We start from the raw sequence: 20,974 nt of genomic DNA, 5'->3' as shown, positions 1-20,974 counted from the left end.
TTGAGCCTTCTTGGATGGGTACTTCTAATGTAACTTTATGGCAGCAAGGCGGGACTGAGACAGGTAATGGCCGACTGAACGTAGTTATGTAGAGCACCTCAAGATAAAAAAGAAATAATCAATATCGGCAAGTTAGACTAAATATTAGCACTACACAATCTGGTGGGTGATAACCTTCAATCTGGATAATAACACAAAACAAATCTTAAAACATTTATTGACAAATATTACGAAAACAAGCAACACCCAAACATGACGGAGAGTAAGACAGGGGAACCGATTTCAAAACAAAAACGTGACTCTTCTACAGACACAGACAATTTAATATTTTCACCATCGGGAATGGTAAAGGACGAAACCGATCTGTTAAAATCAATAAATTACAAACTGGGTATACTTGAATTAGTCAGTAAGGATATAAAAGAGTTGAAGGCAAGCCTCGAGATGAGTGATGAAAAAGCTGCGACATTGGAGAAGGAAACACACAAGCTAAAAGGGACAGTCAATAAGATTGAAACCGAAGTGAATGAACTTAAAAAGGAGAACATCGTTCTGAGAGAAGCCTTACTTGACATACAGACTATATCCATGAGAGGGAATCTGGTACTTACAGGTATCCAAGAAAAAGAAGGAGAAGTTCCTGATTCTGTAGTTAGAGAGTTCCTCCTTACAGCGCTTCAGATACCTCGCGAAGCTATCGATAAAATCCAACTCGAACGTGTACACCGCTTCGGACAGAGAGGGAAAAGGTATGACCGCCCAATCGTTGCCAAATTTGCCTCCTTTAAATATAAAATAATGGTTAAAAGCCTGGGTAAAAGACTTGCTGGGACCAAAATTGGCATGAATGACCAGTTCCTGAAGGAAATTGCAGAACAGCGTAAAGTTCTGTATCCAACTTTAAAGGAAAATAGATTAAAAGGGAAACGAGTAGCTCTCGTCGTCGATAAACTATATCTTGATAACCAGTTGTTCAAAGACACAAATACTATTCCATGGTTATTTAAAAATTACAAAGTTCTTATTGACCGGCCAACTAACTATTAGCTTGTTAGCATCGGCCTGCTAACTGTCTGAATCGCCGTGTCCCCAGTCAGCCCAACCACTCACTGGACCCATATGTTCACTTGGCTACACATGCCTCTCTCTAATATCAATATGCCTTGTCCATTACTGTCCTGGTTAGTCTTATTTCATTGTAGAGCCTCTAGCCCTGCTCAATATGCCTTAACCGACCATGTTGTTCCACCTCCTACATATGCGATGACATCACCTGGTTTAAACGTCTCTAGAGACTATATCTCTCTCATCATTACTCAATGCCTAGGTTTAACTCCAATGTACTCACATCCTACCTTACCTTTGTCTGTACACTATGCCTTGAATCTATGCCATCGTTCCCAGAAACCTGCTCCTTTTACTCTCTGTTCCGAACTTGCTAGACGACCTGTTCGTATAGCATTTAGCCATACCCTTATCCTACTTCTCCTCTGTTCCTCTGGTGATGTAGAGGTTAATCCAGGTCCTGCAGTGCCTAGCCTCACTCCCACTCCCCAGGTGCTCTCATTTGTTGACTTCTGGAACTGTAAAAGCCTTGGTTTCATGCATGTTAACATTAGAAGCCTACTCCCTAAGTTTGTTTTACTCACTGCTTTAGCACACTGCCAACCCGGATGTCTTAGCCGTGTCTGAATCCTGGCTTAGGAAAACTGCCTAAAACCCTGAAATCTCCATCGCTAACTATAACATTTTCCGCCAAGATAGAACTGCCAAAGGGTGCGGTGTTGCAATCTACTGCAGAGATAGCCTGCAGAGTTCTGTATTACTATCCAAGTCTGTACCCAAAAAATTTGAGCTTCTACTTCTAAAAATTCACCTTTCCAGAAACATGTCTCTCACTGTTGCCGCTTGCTATAGACCTCCCTCTGCCCCCAGCTGTGCCCTCAATACTATATGTGAATTGATTGCCCCCCATCTATCTTCTGAGCTCGTGCTACTAGGTGACCTAAACTGGGACATGCTTAACACCCCGTCCATCCTACAATCTAAGCTTGATGCCCTCAATCTCGCACAAGTTATCAGAGAACCTACAAGGTACAACTCCAAATCCGTAAACACGGGCAACCTCATAGATGTCATCCTAACTAACTCGCCCTCCAAATACACCTCTGCTGTTTTCAATCAAGATCTCAGCGATCACTGCCTCATTGCCTGCATCCGTAATGGGTCTGCAACCAAACGACCACCACCCCTGTAGTACTAACTCAAAAAAGTTCTGGGAAACTGTAAAGTCTATGGAGAATAAGAGCACCTCCTCCAAGCTGCCTACTGCTCTGATGCTAGGAAACACTGTCACCACCAATAAATCGACTATAATTGAGAATTTCAATAAGTATTTCTCTACGGCTGGCCATGCTTTCCACCTGGCTACCCCTACCCTGGTCAACTGCCCGACACACTCCACAGCAACCCGCCAAAGCCCCCACCATTTCTCCTTCACCCAAATCAAGATAGCTGATGTTCTGAAAGAGCTGCAAAATCTGGAGCCCCACAAATCAGCCGGGCTAGACAATCTGGACCCTCTCTTTCTAAAATGATCTGCCGAAATTGTTGCAACCCCTATTACTAGCCTGTTCAACCTCTCTTTCGTATCGTCTGAGATTCCCAAAGATTGGAAAGCTGCCACGGTCATCCCCCTCTTCAAAGGGGGTGACACTCTAGACACAAACTGCTACAGACCTATACCTATCCTACCCTGTCTTTCTATGGTCTTCAAAAGCCAAGTTAACAAACAGATTACCGACCATTTCGAATCCCACCGTACCTTCTCCGCTATGCAATCTGGTTTCAGAGCTGGTCATGGGTGCACCTCAGCCACACTCAAGGTCCTAAACAACATCATAACCGCCATCGATAAGAGACGTTACTGTGCAGCCGTATTCATCGACCTGGCAAAGGCTTTCAACTCAGTCAATCACCACATTCTTATTGGCAGACTCGACAGCCTTGGTTTCTCAAATGATTGCCTCGCCTGGTTTACCAACTTCTTCTCTGATAGAGTTCAGGGTGTCAAATCGGAGGGCCTGTTGTCCGGCCCTCTGGCAGTCTCTATTGGGGTGCCACAGGGTTCAATCCTTGGGCCGACTCTCTTCTTTGTATACATCAATGATGTTGCTCTTCCTGCTGGTGATTCTCTGATACACCTCTACGCAGACGACACCATTCTTTATACACTGCTCAAAAAATAAAGGGAACACTTACATTGCGTTGTTTAACTCCAAGTCAATCACACTTCTGTGAAATCTGTCGTTCTCAACTAACATCAAGGCGGTGACCCGTTCCTGTAGGTTCATGCTCTACAACATTCGCAGAGTAAGACCCTGCCTCACGCAGGAAGCGGCGCAGGTCCTAATCCAGGCACTTGTCATCTCCCGTCTGGATTACTGCAACTCGCTGTTGGCTGGGCTCCCTGCCTGTGCCATTAAACCCCTACAACTCATCCAGAACGCCGCAGCCCGTCTGGTGTTCAACTTTCCCAAGTTCTCTCACGTCACCCCGCTCCTCCGCTCTCTCCACTGGCTTCCAGTTGAAGCTCGCATCCGCTACAAGACCATGGTGCTTGCCTACGGAGCTGTGAGGGGAACGGCACCTCCGTACCTTCAGGCTCTGATCAGGCCCTACACCCAAACAAGGGCACTGCGTTCATCCACCTCTGGCCTGCTCGCCTCCCTACCTCTGAGGAAGTACAGTTCCCGCTCAGCCCAGTCAAAACTGTTCGCTGCTCTGGCACCCCAATGGTGGAACAAACTCCCTCACGACGCCAGGTCAGCGGAGTCAATCACCACCTTCCGGAGACACCTGAAACCCCACCTCTTTAAGGAATACCTAGGATAGGATAAAGTAATCCTTCTAACCCCCCCCCCCCCCCCCCCCCCTTAAAAGAGTTAGATGCACTATTGTAAAGTGGTTGTTCCACTGGATATCATAAGGTGAATGCACCAATTTGTAAGTCGCTCTGGATAAGAGCGTCTGCTAAATGACTTAAATGTAAATGTAAATGTAAATCAAACTGTCCACTTAGGAAGCAACACTGATTGACAATACATTTCACATGCTGGTGTGCAAATGGAATAGACAAAAGGTGGAAATTATTGGCAATTAGCAAGACACCCCCAAAAAAGGAGTGATTCTGCAGGTGGTGACCACAGACCACTTCTCAGTTCCTATGCTTCCTGGCTGATGTTTTGGTCACTTTTGAATGCTGGTGGTGCTCTCACTCTAGTGGTAGCATGAGACGGAGTCTACAACCCACACAAGTGGCTCAGGTAGTGCAGTTCATCCAGGATGGCACATCAATGCGAGCTGTGGCAAAAAGGTTTGCTGTGTCTGTCAGCGTAGTGTCCAGAGCATGGAGGCGCTACCAGGAGACAGGCCAGTGCATCAGGAGACGTGGATGAGGCCGTAGGAGGGCAACAACCCAGCAGCAGGACCGCTACCTCCGCCTTTGTGCAAGGAGGTGCACTGCCAGAGCCCTGCAAAATGACCTCCAGCAGGCCACAAATGGCAGACTCAACAGCCTTGGTTTCTCAAATGATTGCCTCGCCTCGCCTTGTAAACTCTCCTTCCAGACTCACATTAAGCATCTCCAATCCAAAATTAAATCTAGAATCGGCTTCCTATATCGCAACAAAGCATCCTTCACTCATGCTGCCAAACATACCCTCGTAAAACTAACCATCCTACCGATCCTCGACTTCGGTGATGTCATCTATAAAATAGCCTCCAACACTCTACTCAACAAACTGGATGCAGTCTATCACAGTGCCATCCGTTTTGTCACCAAAGCCCCATACACTACCCACCACTGCGACCTGTATGCTCTCGTTGGTTGGCCCTCGCTTCATATTCCTCGCCAAACCCACTGGCTACAGGTTATCTACAAGTCTCTGCTAGCTAAATCCCCGCCTTATCTCAGCTCACTGGTCACCATAGCAGCACCCACTCGTAGCACGCGCTCCAGCAGGTATATCTCACTGGTCACCTCCAAAGCCAATTCCTTTTTTGGTCGTCTTTCCTTCCTGTTCTCTGCTGCCAATGACTGGAACGAACTGCAAAAATCTCTGAAGCTGGAGACTCATATCTCCCTCACTAGCTTTAAGCACCAGCTGTCAGAGCAGCTCACAGATCACTGCACCTGTGCATAGCCCATCTGTAAACAGCCCATCTATCTACCTACCTCATCCCCATACTGTATTTATTTATTTATCTTGCTCCTTTGCACCCCAGTATCTCCACTTGCACATTCATCTTCTGCACATCTACCATTCCAGTGTTTAATTGCTATATTGTAATTACTTCGCCACCATGGCCTATTTATTGCCTTAACTCCGTTATCTTACCTCATTTGCACTCACTGTATATAGACTTTTGTTTTCTTTGTTCTACTGTATTATTGACTATGTTGTGTTTATTCCATGTGTAACTCTGTGTTGTTGTATGTGTTGAATTGCGTTGCTTTATCTTGGCCAGGTCGCAGTTGCAAATGAGAACTTGTTCTCAACTAGCCTACCTGGTTAAATAAAGGTGAAATAAAATTTAAAAAATAGACGAGGAAAATAATGAAACACAATTCTAGCCCGGTTATGGATTGTAACAATACAATAAAAAATATAGCTTTTCTATATTTCTTCAAACATAACTAATTGGAACACACAAGCACTAATTCAACATGGTGAAGATAAAAACTCAGTAAACAGAAGGCACAGTATGTGTGGATGGTGTGGTGCGTGTTTATTTTGTTATGTTTGGGAAAGTGTGGCGTTGAGTGAGAAATGAAATGGTAGAATATCCCTGAACCAATGTATTGCTGTGAGCGGGGGTGTGAGAGAGCTTTCAATGTTGTTCAGATGATGGATATACTTTTTATAATGAATTGTACGTCTTATTTATTTTATTTATTTATTGTCCTATCATGGTGGACAGTGTTTTAAAATAAATTATATATTTAATTTATTTATTGTCCTATCATGGGGAACAACATTTTTAAAATAAAATATTTATCTAATTTATTTATTTATGATCCTATATTGATGGAACGGTCCACAACCCTATACCCTAGACACCCACCTGAAAGACCCAGATACTAAGGAGAAGTCCCTAACTGTTTTATGGGCCTGCTGTAAGCGGTCTGTATGCAGCCAAAATGCAGTCAGAGACCTAGAGCAGCACTGCCCCCTCAAGATTCTGAGCCTGCTTGGCAGGGTTGGTCCTGCAAAGCCAAAGCCCCCTAAAGGGAGAGCATAATATACAAGGGAATTCTCAAAGCTGCTAATGAGAACCTTGACGACCTTGTACCTAGCCAGTGGGGTGACCCCACCCAGGCAGTGGCAGTGCTGGCAACACTAGCTGCAGTAACCCATGGGGAGGGGGTCACACTCGGACATTCAGAGAGGGGGCATATTATTGTGGCCCTGGTGGCACAAAGTCTGACTGCATGGAGATGCTTAGGAATATGTTCAATACAGGGGACTGTGTTGTGGGTGTTTCAGGGAAAGGTGTACATTTGACCTCCATCTAGGACTTGACATTGGTTAATAAAATCTCTCCATTTCTGCCCATTTTTTTGCATGGTCTTGCAGGCCTTCTCATACAGCTGTAACGGTATATGCATGTAAATGTAAATCAAGATCTTTCTTGAGTTGGGCTCTGGGATGGTGCAACTGTTGAGAATGTGAGCCTATGGTCGTGTGGGGGGGTTGAGTGTGTACGTCCCACCACTGTTGCGAAGGAGTAAATGATGTTAGGGACAATAGAGGAGGATTCACAACAATTGTTTGCTAATATAATATTTGCTTTAAATAATGTAATTTTGGTAATAGCGAGACTGGTGAGAGGTAAAATCCTTTTCATAAATTGCCTACATTACTACAAATATTAATAGCTAATTATGGAAAATAAGAAACAGGATTATTAAAGTATATACAGTGGGGCAAAAAAGTATTTAGTCTGCCACCAATTGTGCAAGTTCTCCCACTTAAAAAGATGAGAGAGGCCTGTAATTTGCATCATAGGTACACTTCAACTATGACAGACAAAATGAGAAAAAAAATCCAGAAAATCACATTGTAGGATTTTTAATGAATTTATTTGCAAATTATGGTGGAAAATATGGCTACCACAGCATTCTGCAGCGATACACCATCTCATCTGGTTTGCACTTAGTGGGACTATTATTTGTTTTCCAACAGCACAATGACCCAAAACACACCTCCAGGCTGTGTTAGGGCTATTTAACCAAGAAGAGTGATGGAGTGCTGCATCAGATGACCTTTTGGACTGGTACTTCAGGTACGGTGGTTCCTCCTTTAAAGGTTGACAGCTTGCACTGCGGGACTTAGAGGTACCCGGTGTCACGGATGCATTGCTCCAGACTACCACAAGGGGGAGTTAGAGCACTCATTATGCATTTGAGTCCCAAGGTTTTTATTTGACCAATCATATAGAGTGGTTCCAATGACGAACTTTGACACGAGCCACCCGTCCCTGGGTGAAGATGGCTGACAAAGTGTACAATTGAGAGGAATATGTTATTTAATGTAGAGACAAATGTTTGTGCATATTTCTTTGTCATGAAGTTAATTTACGAAAATCGCTATTTAGCAGACTAGCTAACATTAGCCAGCTAGCTAGTGATGCTTCTGTCCCTATACTCGCCCCTACCTGGGCTTGATCCAGGGACCCTCTGCACACATCAACAACAGCCACCCTCGTAGCATCGTTACCAATCGCTACACAAAAGCTGTGGCCCTTGCTGAGCAAGGGGAACAAATACTTAAAGTTCTCAGAGCGAGTGACGCCACCGATTGAAAAGCTATTAGCGCACACCCCGCTAACTAGCTAGCCATTTCACAATGGTTACACCCGACTTGAAAAAAATATATATATACACAGTGAGATATTTGGTGAAATAGACCGGCATGCCTCTCCATAGGAAAACAATGGGGGGAGCTCAGCGTTCCAAGGGCAAAAACGTTTTTGTGGCTAGCATTTGATGACAACCGAGCTACCTGCCCAGGCTTACATAATTAGAAAGAGGAGATTCTCATGATTAAAATGGTGTCCGACTTTGCGTCCGACTCACATTGCGATATAGTTTGGCGAAATAGACAGACATGTCTATATTTCCCCCATAGGAAACAATGGGAAGAAAGCAGAGTTCCAATATTATTTTTGTTGTGGAAGAGGGACAAGGTAGGGAACTTGTTTGTCTGTCAAATTTTAAAGATACAAATTGTCTGAAAAGAATTGTAAATAAATATAAAAATATACCAGTTTCATTTGAGGACAAACATGTTGACAGCTGCACCATAAAGGTTGCAAAATAAATGGGAAGAGATTTTCGACATGCAGATATGAATATATGAAAAAAACTGTCCTCCTGAGAGGTGGTGGATGGGTTAATAATAATAAAAACAAATAAAAATTAAAAACAATCGTTGATTGAGAGTCTTCCTGTTGGTTGTTTGATCAATTAGGACTGTTAAGTTCCCAAATGTAAGATGATTCCAGTGGTATTTACATGTTTGCGGAAAACCATTCAGATGTAACGTTGTTTTATGGCTTTTGCGACTGCTTTGATAATAATCTATATTCGGCTGTTGCCTGTAAACACACAGTTCAGTTCAAAGTGAATGGCACAGGCCCATATGTGGTAATGGCCTATTTTCATATAGGCCTACTGCAGCTCTGATTGGTTATGGTGCACCGGTCTGTGTACAGTCTGGGCCTGGACAAGACTGAAACATTTTTATTCGTTTTTATTTACTGCAGTGTCTATTAATTGCCCAAAAGCACGGTCTCTTTTCCACTCTGCTATTGAATTTTCAGACTATGTCATTCCCAAATATTGTGAAAAATGTGAGAAGTGACCATATCTGAGCTCTCTTGTTAGATAATTAAAAATTAAAAATCTAATATTCTTATATATGATCAGATTTTAACAATATTTAATGGTGTTAAAACACTCAGTTCCTCTTTAAGTCTAAATTGGTCTTATTCACTTTCAGTGCTCAGCTACATCTAATCTTCTAATTACAGACACCCTTTTCTGAAGAGCCTATGCTTGCTTTGAAATGTGAATAACAAGGTCTCATTAACATTGCATGTATTTCTTTCAAATGAGGTAGCACTAATGACTGCTTGTGCATTTCCTGTTAAATTATAGAAACATGATGTTGTTCTATGGCTGTTGGTTTCCTCCCATTGGCCCCACAGACAGTAATAATACATGGACAACATGGGAACATAACATGGAATGTGACCGATGACGATCTGATGGGTCATAGTCACACCGGCCATATAAGGTGAATCACACCAGTCTGTTTACGTTTCACCTACACAATGACCCTTGTCTTGACTTTTAGCTGTAGCATTGTAGCGCCGCTTACTCTTGACATTATCCCACCACTTCACCAGACTTCTACTTGGACCTGAGTCAGTGTGTCCTATTATGCCCTTCATGGCAATGTCTTTGTATGTTAAAGGTGCCATGACAAGTCACCCAGTGACTTGACTTAAAGCTAGCTGTGACATTAAGCTGCTTAGCCTATGTCATGACTTCAACTTAACCTGAATCAATGTGACTTGTATGTGCTCTGTCCATTATAGTAACATTTGTTGTAGTAGTTGCCCCTTTTTGTCACTATGAAAGTATGACATCGGGACTCTTACATCCCTGACTGGAACTAACTGATTCAGTGGGACTTTTATGTTCCCTATGTTCTTTTGTATTGTCACATGCACAAGTACAGTGAAATGCCTTTCTTGCTAGCTCTGACCCCAACAATGCAGTAACCAATAACAATGTAATGCTAAACATAACAAGTTAGAACAAAACCACACTTGATATATATATAAATAAGGTAATTAAGCATACAAAATACAAGGTCAATAACAGTACCATATTTAAAATGTGCAGGGATACTGGAATGATAGATTTGAGGGCCCATGCCAAACCTTTTCAACCTACCGAGGAGTAAGAGGCACATTCGAGCCTTCTTCATGACTGTGTGTGTTTGCGTGTGGAACATTTTAAGTTCTTAGTGATTTGAACACAGAGGAACTTGTAGCTCTCGACCCGCTCCACTGCAGCCCTGTCGATGTGGATGGGGGCGTGCTTGATGATGGTGTTGGAGTCGTGCATAGCCACGCAGTTGTGGGTGAACACTAAGCACACACCACTGTGGGGCCCCCGTGTTGAGGGTCAGTGTGGCGGAGGTGATGTTTGCCTACCCTCACCACTTGGGGTCAGCCTGTCAGGAAGTCAAAGATCCAGTTGCAGAGGGCGGTGTTCCATCCCATGGTCCTAAGCTTTGGGACGAGCTTGGAGGGGACAATGGTGTTGAACACTGAGCTGTAGTCAATGAACAGCATTCTCACATAGGTATTCTCCTTATCTAGATGGGTGAGGGCAATGCGGAGTGCAATTGAGATTGTGTCTTCTGCGGATCTGTCCGGGTGGTATGCAAATTAGAGTGGATCTAGGGTGTCTGGGATGGTGGAGTTGATGTCGGCCATAACCAGCCTCTCTCAGGGCTGTAGTCATTGTGGCATGAAGCCTTCGAGTTTTTGGGAACAGGAATGATGGTGTTCATCTTAAAACATGTGGTGATTACAGACTGGGACAAGGAGATCTTGAACATTACCATTAATATACTTGCCAGTTGTTCTGCGCCTGCTCTGAGAACGCGCCTTGGAATACCATCGGGCCTTGCGGGTATTGACCTAAATAGTCTTTACCCACGTCGACCTCGGCGAGCGAGATCACCCAATCTTCTGGGGGCGGTGGTGGCCCACACACCCGGCACGATGTTGTTCTTGTCAAAGTGTGCCTGAAATGCATCGAGTTCATCGGGTGGAGAAGCATCGGGTGGAGAAGATCACGGCTGGGTCTTCCTTTGTAATCCGTAATAGACTGTAGCCCCTGCCACACTTGGCAGCCGTCGGAGCCTGAGTAATATGATTCCATCTTATTCCTATATTGTCCTTTTGCTCGTTTCATGACTCTGTGGACGTCATAGCAGGGACTTCTTGTATTTGTTTCTGTCCTCAGTCATAGCATCAGGATTGTCTGCGATAGCCCTGTGTGCGGTAGCCCTGTGCTTTAGTTTAGCGCCAACCTCAGTGCTAATCCGGGGCTTTCGATTGGGGAAGCAGCGAACCTTAACTGTGGGGAAAACATCGCAGATGCATTTCCTAGGAAATGCTCCTAAAGAAGCTGGTGACGGACGTGGTTAGCTCGTCGATGTTATCGGCGGAGTGCCGAAACATATTCCAATCAGCGCTAGGGAGGCAGTCCTGTAGCATCATCTCTGATTCTGGAGACCAATTCTCAATGGAGCGAGTCACGGGCCATTCCTGTTTGAGCTTCTGCTGGTAAAAAAGAAGCAGGAGTGCGATGTCATGATCTGATTTGCCTGAATGGCAGACGAGGGAAGGCCTTTTATGCTTGTTTGTGGGTAGAATAAACAGTGGTTTAGGACTTTATCGCCCCTAGTGGTGAGGGAGATGTGTTGATGGAAGTTGGGCATCGCATGTCTTAATGACGCAGAATTAAAACCGCTAGCAACCAGATAAGCAGCCTCTGGATATACTGTACGTTTTCCTCCTTGGTTATACTCTCGTATAGTTTGTTAAGTGCCAGCTTGTTATGTATACAACCATCACAATAACAGCTGGAAACTCCCTCAGGAGGTGAAAGGGTGAGCATTTGACCATCAGGTATTCCAAGACGGGTGAGCAATGGGTCAACACTTCCACCACGCTCGAGTCAGCACACCAGTTGTTGTTGATGAAGAGGCAAACCCCCCCCCCCCCCCGCCCCCATTTCCCGACTCCACTCTCCTGTCGGCACAGTGAATGGAGAATTCATTGAGTTGGATAGTCATGGTGGGGTATCTTGCCCGAGAGCCATGTTTCAGAAGAGCAGAGAATATAGCAGTTTCAACAGTGCCGTTGGTAGCAAATCCAAATCCATCTTATTATCATGTGTCTGAACGTAGGCTAATAGAATGGAGGGAAGAGGTGGCCGGTTCTCCCTTCGCCTTAATCTCGCCAGGCCCCCTCCTTGCCTTGCTTCTGTAATGTCAGCAATTCCTCTTGGGTAGCCTGAAAATTGGGTCGGAATTACAGTAAGAGCCCAGGGCAGATGAGTCTAAGTTGACGCCCGAATTGAGCTAAGGAACTGCCGAACTGATGTTCAAAACTGATGTCGGTTGTAAGAAATGATAGTTGATACATTTTGAGAATAAAAAAATAAAAAATAGCAAAGCTGGGTCAGAGTTTGCAAAACGGCGTCCATTCGGGACGGCGACATTTTATATAGCTACATCTGTTAAGGTTGATGCCATTTTATATAGCTACATCTGTTAAGGTTGATGCCATTTTATATAGCTACATCTGTTAAGGTTGATGCCATTTTATATAGCTACATCTGTTAAGGTTGATGCCATTTTTATCGCTATGAAAGTATTTGATAATTGAGCATCATGTTTGCTCTAAGTGCGCCCTTGACATGAGTGTGTGTGTGTGTGTGTGTGTGTGTGTGTGTGCGTGTGTCAGTGGGTGAAGGAATGAAGCCTGGAGGGCTAAAGCAACTAAGCTAATGTAGCTAATAACATTTGAATGCTGATGGATGGCCATTGCTTTGCTCGGTTTGAGTGTGTGTGTGTTTGTGTGTCCACCTGCGTGTGCGTGCACGGTGTGTCTGTGTATATGTATAACATTAGTGTGTGATAGATAGCCATTGCCCTGCTAGCTTTTCAGACAGACAACAAATAGGCGCCATTAAGGACTGCAGTTAAAGGAACTCTTGAGGAAAGGGATTACATTTAATTGGCTGGGTTGGACCACTTGCCTAAGTACCTGTTATATGTGTTAAAGGATGTACTGTTTTTTATTTTCTGCGCAATGCAATCTGTCATCAACAGCAACCTTGGTTGTCTAGGGAATCGTTTGAGTGTCCTGTTGCATGTAGTCTGCCTGGTGCTTCACTAGGATATTGATGGTTGAGCTTAGCTTGTATTGAGTTGTTAAGCTAGGTATAGTGTGAAGACATGCAGAGTACAATATAATGTAATATCTATAATATACAGTGGCAAGAACAAGTATGTGAACCCTTTGGAATTACCTGGATTTCTGAATAAATTTGTCATAAAATTTGATCTGATCTTCATCTAAGTCACAACAATAGATAAGCACAGTCTGCTTACACTAATAACACACAAACAATTATAAGCTTTCATGTCTTTATTGAACACACCTTGTAAACATTCACAGTGCAGGGTGGCAAAAGTTTGGGAACCCTTTGATTTAATGATTGGTTGACCCTCCTCTTTGCAGCAATAACCTCAACCAAATGTTTTCTGTAGCTGCGGATCAGACCTGTACAATTGCCAGGAGGAATTTTGGACCATTCCTCTTTAAAAAACTGTTTCAGTTCAGCAATATTATTGGGATGTCTGGTGTGAACCGCTCTCTTGAGGTCATGCCACAGCATCTCAATCGGGTTGAGGTCAGGACTCTGACTGGTCCATTCCAGAAGGTGTATTTTCTTCTGTTGTTGCCATTCTGTTGATTTACTTCTGTGTTTTGGGTCGTTGTTCTGTTACATCACCCAACTTCTGTTGAGCTTCGATTGGCGGACGGATAGCCTTATTCTCCTGCAAAATGTCTTCATTTTTCCTTCAATGATAGCAAGTTGTCCAGGCCCTGAGGCAGCAAAGCAGTCCCAAACCATGATGCTCCCTCCACCATACTTTACAGTGAGGTTGAGATTTTGCCGTTGGTGTGCTGTGCCTTTTTTTCTCCACACATAGTGTTGTGTGTTCCTTCCAAACAGCACAACTTTAGTTTAATCTGTCCACAGATTATTTTGCCAGTAGCGCTGTGGAAAATCCAGGTGCTCTTTTGCGAACAGCAATGTTTTTTTTGGACAACAGTGGCTTCTTCCGTGGTGTCCTCCCATGAACACCATTCTTGTTTAGTGTTTTACGAATCGTAGACTCGTCAACGGAGATGTTAGAATGTTCCAGAGATTTCTGTAAGTCTTTAGCTGACACTTCTTACCCTCATTGAGCATTCTGCGCTGTGCTCTTGCAGTCATCTTTGCAGGACGGCCACTCCTTGGGAGAGTAGCAACAGTGCTGAACTATCTCCATTTGTAGACAATTTGACTTACCGTGGACTGATGAACATCATGGCTTTTAGAGATACTTTTGTAACCCCGTTCCAGCTTTATGCAAGTCAACAATTCTTAATATTAGATCTTCTGAGATCTCTTTTGTTCAAGGCATGGTTCACATCAGGCAATGCTTCTTGTGAATAGCAAACTCACATTTTGTGAGTGTTTTTTATAGGGCAGGGCAGCTCTAACCAACATCTCCAATCTCGTCTCATTGATTGGACTCCAGGGTAGCTGACTCCTGACTCCAATAAGCTTTAGGAGAAGTCATTAGCCTAGTGGTTCACATACTTTTTCCAACCTACACTGTGAACGTTTAAATTATATATTCAATTATATAGACAAGAAAAATACAATAATTTGTGTGATATTAGTTTAAGCACACTGTGTTTGTCTATTGTTGAGACTTAAACAAAGATCAGATAAAATATTATAACCAATTTATACAGAAATCCAGGTAATTCCAAAGGGTTCACATACTTTTTTTTGCCACTGTAGGTTTGATCCGCAGCGGACACGGTGAGGTGTTAGCCAGGTTCAACCTCATTGGAGGAAGCCCTATATCTAGTCTCACGCGACTGACGAGTGTAGCTGTACGTCTTGCGAAGGAAGTCTTGCCTCAACCAGATCCTATGAACTTGATCCAAACCATGAGGACACATTTGTGTGGCAAACAAACTTATTTTAATGACGTGCAATAGCTTGTGTATAATTCACAAAGCCTTGTGTGTGTATTAATGCTCCAGACAGAGGACCATTCCTGAGCATTATCTACTGTCCCTACACTATACACACTATATCAACAATGGACTAATGAAACAAATACCAAGAAATCGTTTTTGGATGGATTTTTCCTTTAAGTGTTGAATGGTTAGACATGGCGCCGACAGAGATGGTCGCCTCGCTTCAGGTCCTTCTGAAGCTATGCAGTAATTTGTTTTTTTTCATGTATTATTTCTTACATTGTTACCCCAGAAAATCTCAAATGTTATTACATACAGCCGGGAAAAACTATTGGATATAAAAGCGATGTCAACTTACCAACATTATGACCAGGAATACGACTTTCCCGAAGCGAATCCTTTGTTCGGACCTCCACCCTGGACATGGGATCTTATCCTGGAGGCCCAACCCAAAACAACGGGGTTGTTGCAGGAGAGGCAGACGGAGCGGCCTACTGGTCAGGCTTAGAAGGCGAGCACACCATCCACTGCTTCCGAGCATATTACTCGCCAATGTCCAATCTCTAGACCACAAGGTGGTCGAAATTAGGGCACGAGTTGCCTTCCAGAGAGACATCAGAGATTGGAACATTCTCTGTTTTACGGGAATATGGCTCACTCTGTATATGTTGTCAGAGTTGGTACAGTCACCCGGTATCTTCACGCATCACGCCGACAGAAACAAACATCTCTCTGGTAAGAAGAAGGGCGGAGGTGTATGCCTTATGATTAATGACTCATGGTGTAATCATAACAACAGACAGGAACTCCAGTCCTTTTGTTCACCTGACCTAGAATCCCTTACAATCAAATGCCGACCGCATTACCTACCAAGAGAATTGTCTTCGATTATAGTCACAGCCATGTAACCCCCCCCCAAGCAGATACCTCGACGACCCTGGAAGAATTTCACTGGACTCTATGTAAACTGGAAACCATATATCCGGAAGCGGCATTTATTGTAGCTGGGGATTTTAACAAAGCTAATCTGAGAACAAGGCTTCCTAAATTCTATCAGCATATTGAATGCGCGACACGAGCTGGTAGCATTCTGGATCATTGCTGCTCAAACTTCCGCGATGCAAACAAAGCCCTCCCCTGCCCTCCCTCTGGCAAATCTGACCAGGACTACATTCTGTTGCTCCCAGCCCACAGACAGAAACTGAAACAGGAAACGCCCGTGCTCAGGTCTATCCAATGCTGGTCTGACCAATCAGATTCCACGCTTCAAGATTGCTTCGATCACGTGGACTGGGATATGTTCCGGATAGCCTCAGACAATGACATTGATGTATACGCTAACTCTGTGAGCGAGTTTATTAGCAAGTGCATCGGTGTTGTACCCACTGTGACTATTAACCTCGCCTTCCCTAACCAGAAACCGTGGATTGATGGCAGCATTCTCGCAAACTGAAAGCTCGAACCACCACTTTTAAACATGGCAAGGTGACTGGAAATATGACCGAATACAAGCAGTGTAGCTATTCCCTCCGCAAGGCAATCAAACAAGTAAAGCATCAGTATAGAGACAAAGTAGAGTTGCAATTTAAAAATCTATTTATTTTACCTTTATTTAAAAATCTATTTATTTTACCTTTATTTAACTAGGCAAGTCAGTTAAGAACACATTCTTATTTTCAATGACGGCCTAGGAACAGTGGGTTAACTGCCTGTTCAAGGGCAGAACAACAGATTGTACCTTGTCAGCTCGGGGATTCGAACTTAAAACCTTTCGGTTACTAGTCCAACGCTCTAACCACTAGGCTACCCTGCCGCCCCAACGGCAATTCAACAACTCAAACAGGAGACGTATGTGGCAGGGTCTACAGTCAATCACTGATTAAAAAAGAAAACCAGCCCCGGCACAGACATCGACGTCTTGCTCCCAGACACATTAAACAACTTTGCTTTGAGGACAATACAGTGCCACTGACACGGCCCGCTACCAAAGCCTGTGGGCTCTCCTTTACCATGGCCAACGTGAGTAAAACATTTAAACGTGTTAACCCTCGCAAGGCTGCAGGCCCAGATGGCATCCCTAGCCGCATCCTCAGAACAAGCACAGACCAGCTGGCTGGTGTGTTTACGGACATAATAAATCGCTATTCCAGTCTGCTGTGTCTACATGCTTCAAGATGGCCACCATTCCTGTTCACCAAGAAAACTAAGGTAACTGAACTAAATTACTATCGCCCCGCAGCACTCACTTCTGTCATCATGAAGTGCTTTGAGAGACTAGTCAAGGATTATATCACCTCCACCCTACCTGACACCCTAGACCCACTCCAATTTGCTTACCACCCCAATAGGTCCACAGACGACGCAATCGCCATCACACTGCACATTGCCCTATCCCATCTGGACAAGAGGAATACCTATGTAAGAATGCTGTTCACACCATAGTACCCTCCAAACTCGTCATTAAGCTCAAGACCCTGGGTCTCAACCTCGTCCTGTGCAACTGGGTCCTGGACTTTCTGACGGGGCGCCCCCAGGTGGTGAGGGTAGGAAACAACATCTCCACCATGCTGATCCTCAACACTGGGTGCATTCTCAGCCCTCTCCTGTACTCCCTGTTCACCCATGACTGCGTGGCCATACACGCCTCCAACTCAATCATTAAGTTTGCAGACGACACTAGAGTGGTAGGCTTGATTACCAACAACGACGAGACAGCCTACAGGGAGGAGGTGAAGGCCCTCGGAGTGAGGTGTCAGGAAATGAACCTTTCACTCAACATCAACAAAACAAAGCAGATGATCGTGGACTTCAGGAAACAGCAGAGGGAGCATCCCCCCATCCACATTGATAGGACAGTAGTGGAGAAGGTGGGAAGTTTTTAAGTTCCTCAGCGTACACATCACAGACAAACTGAAATTGTCCACTCATACAGACAGTGTGGTGAAGAAGGCGCAACAGCGCCTCTTCAACCTCAGGAGGCTGAAGAAATTCGGCGTGTCACCTACAACACTCACAAACTTTTACAGATGCACAATCAAGAGCATCCTGTCGGGCTGTATCAGCGCCTGATACGTCAACTGCTTCGCCCACAACCGCAAGGCTCTCCAGAGGGTAGTGAGGTCTGCACAACGCATCACTGGGGGCAAACTACCTGCCCTCCAGGACACCTACAGCACCGATGTCACAGGAAGGCCAAAAAGATAATCAAGGAAAAACCACCCGAGCCACTGCCTGTTCACCCCGCTATCATCCAGAAGGCGAGGTCAGTACAGATGCACCAAAGCTGGGACAGAGAGACTGAAAAACAGCTTCTATCGCAAGGCCAACAGACTGTTAAACAGCCATCACTAACATAGAGTGGCTGCTGCCAACATACAGACTCAAATCTCTGGCCACTTTAATACATTTAAAGGTATCAGTATTCACTTTAATTAATGCCACTTTAATAATGTCTACATATCCAACATTACCCATCTCATATACAGTTGAAGTCAGAAGTTTACATACACCTTAGCCAAATACATTTAAACTCAGTTTTTCACAATTGCTGACACTTATTCCCAGTAAAAATTCCCTGTTTTAGGTCAGTTAGGATCACCACTTTATTTTAAGAATGTGAAATGTCAGAATAATAGTAGAGAGAATGATTTATTTCAGCTTTTATTTCTTTCATCACAATCCCAGTGGGTTTACATACACATACACAGGAGTTTACATACACTCAATTAGTATTTGGTAGCATTGTCTTTAAATTGCCAATAAATTGCATTGCCTTTAAATTGTGGAAGGCTAGCCAAACGTTCTGGCAGAGCTGGTGTAACTGAGTCAGGTTTGTAGGCCTCCTTGAATGCACACGCTTTTTCAGTTCTGCCCACACAATTTCTATAGGATTTAAGTCAGGGCTTTGTGATGGCCACTCCAATACCTTGACTTTGTTGTCCTTAAGCCATTTTGCCACAACTTTGTAAGTATGCTTGGGGTCCTTGTCCATTTGGAAGACACTGTTTTGACCAGCTTTAACTTCCTGACTGATGTTTTGAGATTTTGCTTCAATATATCCACATAATTTCCCTGCCTCATGATGCCATCTATTTTGTGAAGTGCACAAGTCCCTCCTGCAGCAAATCACCCCCACAAAATGATGCTGCCACCCCAGTGCTTCAAGGTTGGGATGGTGTTCTTTGGCTTGCAAGCCTCCCCCTTTTTCCTCCAAACATAACAATGGTCATTATGGCCAAACTGTTCTATTGTTGTTTCATCAGACCAGAGGACATTTCTCCAAAAAGTATGATCTTTGTCCCCATGTGCAGTTGCAAACCATAGTCTGTTTTTTTAATGGCGGTTTTGGAGCAGTGGCTTCTTCCTTGCTGAGTGGCCTTTCAGGTTATGTCGATATAGGTTTTACTGTGGATATAGATAATTTTGTACCTGTTTCCTCCAGCATCTTCACAAGGCCATTTGCTGTTGTTCTTGGATTGATTTGCACTATTTGCACCAAAGTACGTTCATCACTAGGAGACAGAACACATCTCCTTCCTGAGTGGTATGATGGCTGCATGGTCCCATGGTGTTTATACTTGCGTACTATTGTTTGTACAGATGAACGTGGTACCTTCAGTCGTTTGGAAATTGCTCCCAAGGATGAACCAGACTTGTGGAGGTCTACATTTTCTGAGGTCTTGGCTGATTTCTTTTGATTTTCCCATAATGTCAAGCAAAGAGGCACTGAGTTTGTAGGTAGGCCTTGAAATACACTAGCCTATCAGAAGCTTCTAAAGCCATGCTATAATTTTCTGGAATTTTCCATGCTTTTTAAAGGCACAGTCAACTTAGTGTATGTAAACTTCTGACCCACTGGAATTGTGATACAGTGAATTGTAAGTTAAATAATCTGTCTGCAAACAACAGTTGGAAAAATTAGTTTTTTTCATGCACAAGGTAGATGTCCTAACCGACTTGCCAAAACTATAGTTTGTTAACAAGAAATTTGTGGAGTGGTTGAAAAACAAGTTTAATGACTCCAACCTAAGTGTATGTAAACCTCCGACTTCAACTGTATACTGTATTCTATACCATCTACTGCATCTTGCCTATGCCGCACGGCCATCGCTCATCCATATATTTATATGTACATGCTCTTAATCATCCCTTTATATTTGTGTGTATAAGGTAGTGGTTGTGAATTTGTTAGATTACTTGTTAGATATTACTACGCTGTTGGAACTAGAAGCACAAGCAATTCGCTACACTCGCAGCAACATCTGCTAACCATGTGTAGGTGACCAATACAATGTGATTTGATTTGATTTTGGTAAACTTCGTTCCTTTTTCGATACTAGACCTTGAAAGAATGTGTCTCACGTCGACTACTGATTGAGAGAGGATCAAGTCTGTCTATCAGCGCAGCCGATGTCCCTGTGTAGCGCCACCGCATGCTCCTTGCCTGCGCCACTTACTCATTGCCGACTTTAGCCTGTCCTGAGGAACCATTGCAATCATTGGAAGTATGGGCTGCATCATGTTAGCTCCCCACTCATGCTGCACAGAAGTTAATGCACTTGAACAATGCAACAAGGCGTGTAGAAATGTTGCAACTTAATAACTGTTCATAAAACAATGTCCATTACAGAACAATTTACAATTTAAGAAGATACCGGTAGCTTCCAGCTTTGTAGGCTAACTTTCCTTGCTTACAGCTGAAGCTAACATCAATTCACTACCCTAGTATTTTGCAAACCATAAGGCTAAATACCATATGCTGATTTCAAAGCTGATTTTCACCAAGAAAACAAAACGTTATTCATTCTCTTCTGTCTCTCTCACTGTGTGTCTGTGAATGACGTCATTGGAGACAGAACGCACTTTTATAAAAGAAGAGATTGCTTCCTCCTATGCAAATGTTATGGATCAGTACAATAAAATAAGTCTCAGATCGAAGGGAAACAGATTGTTTTTCATCGGTAGCCCCATGAAATCAGCCATAACTCAATGCATGCACACACTCCTATTGCATATACTGTACATTCACCTGTATTGTGAATAGGCATAGGCT

At 43.7% G+C, this 20,974-nt stretch overlaps 1 protein-coding gene across 1 annotated transcript in view; it reads left to right on the top strand.

The window, feature by feature from the left end:
- Window positions 1–20,974, top strand: part of LOC129843631 (receptor-type tyrosine-protein phosphatase gamma-like) — a 282,617-nt gene that overhangs the window by 205,401 nt on the left and 56,242 nt on the right. The window lies entirely within an intron of this gene.

The sequence above is a fragment of the Salvelinus fontinalis genome, chromosome 3 (assembly GCF_029448725.1).
Source record: "Salvelinus fontinalis isolate EN_2023a chromosome 3, ASM2944872v1, whole genome shotgun sequence".
Classification (NCBI taxonomy): Eukaryota; Metazoa; Chordata; class Actinopteri; order Salmoniformes; family Salmonidae; genus Salvelinus; species Salvelinus fontinalis.
The sequence above is the reverse complement of the archived record's forward strand: the minus strand, read 5'-3'. Positions and strand labels throughout refer to the sequence as shown.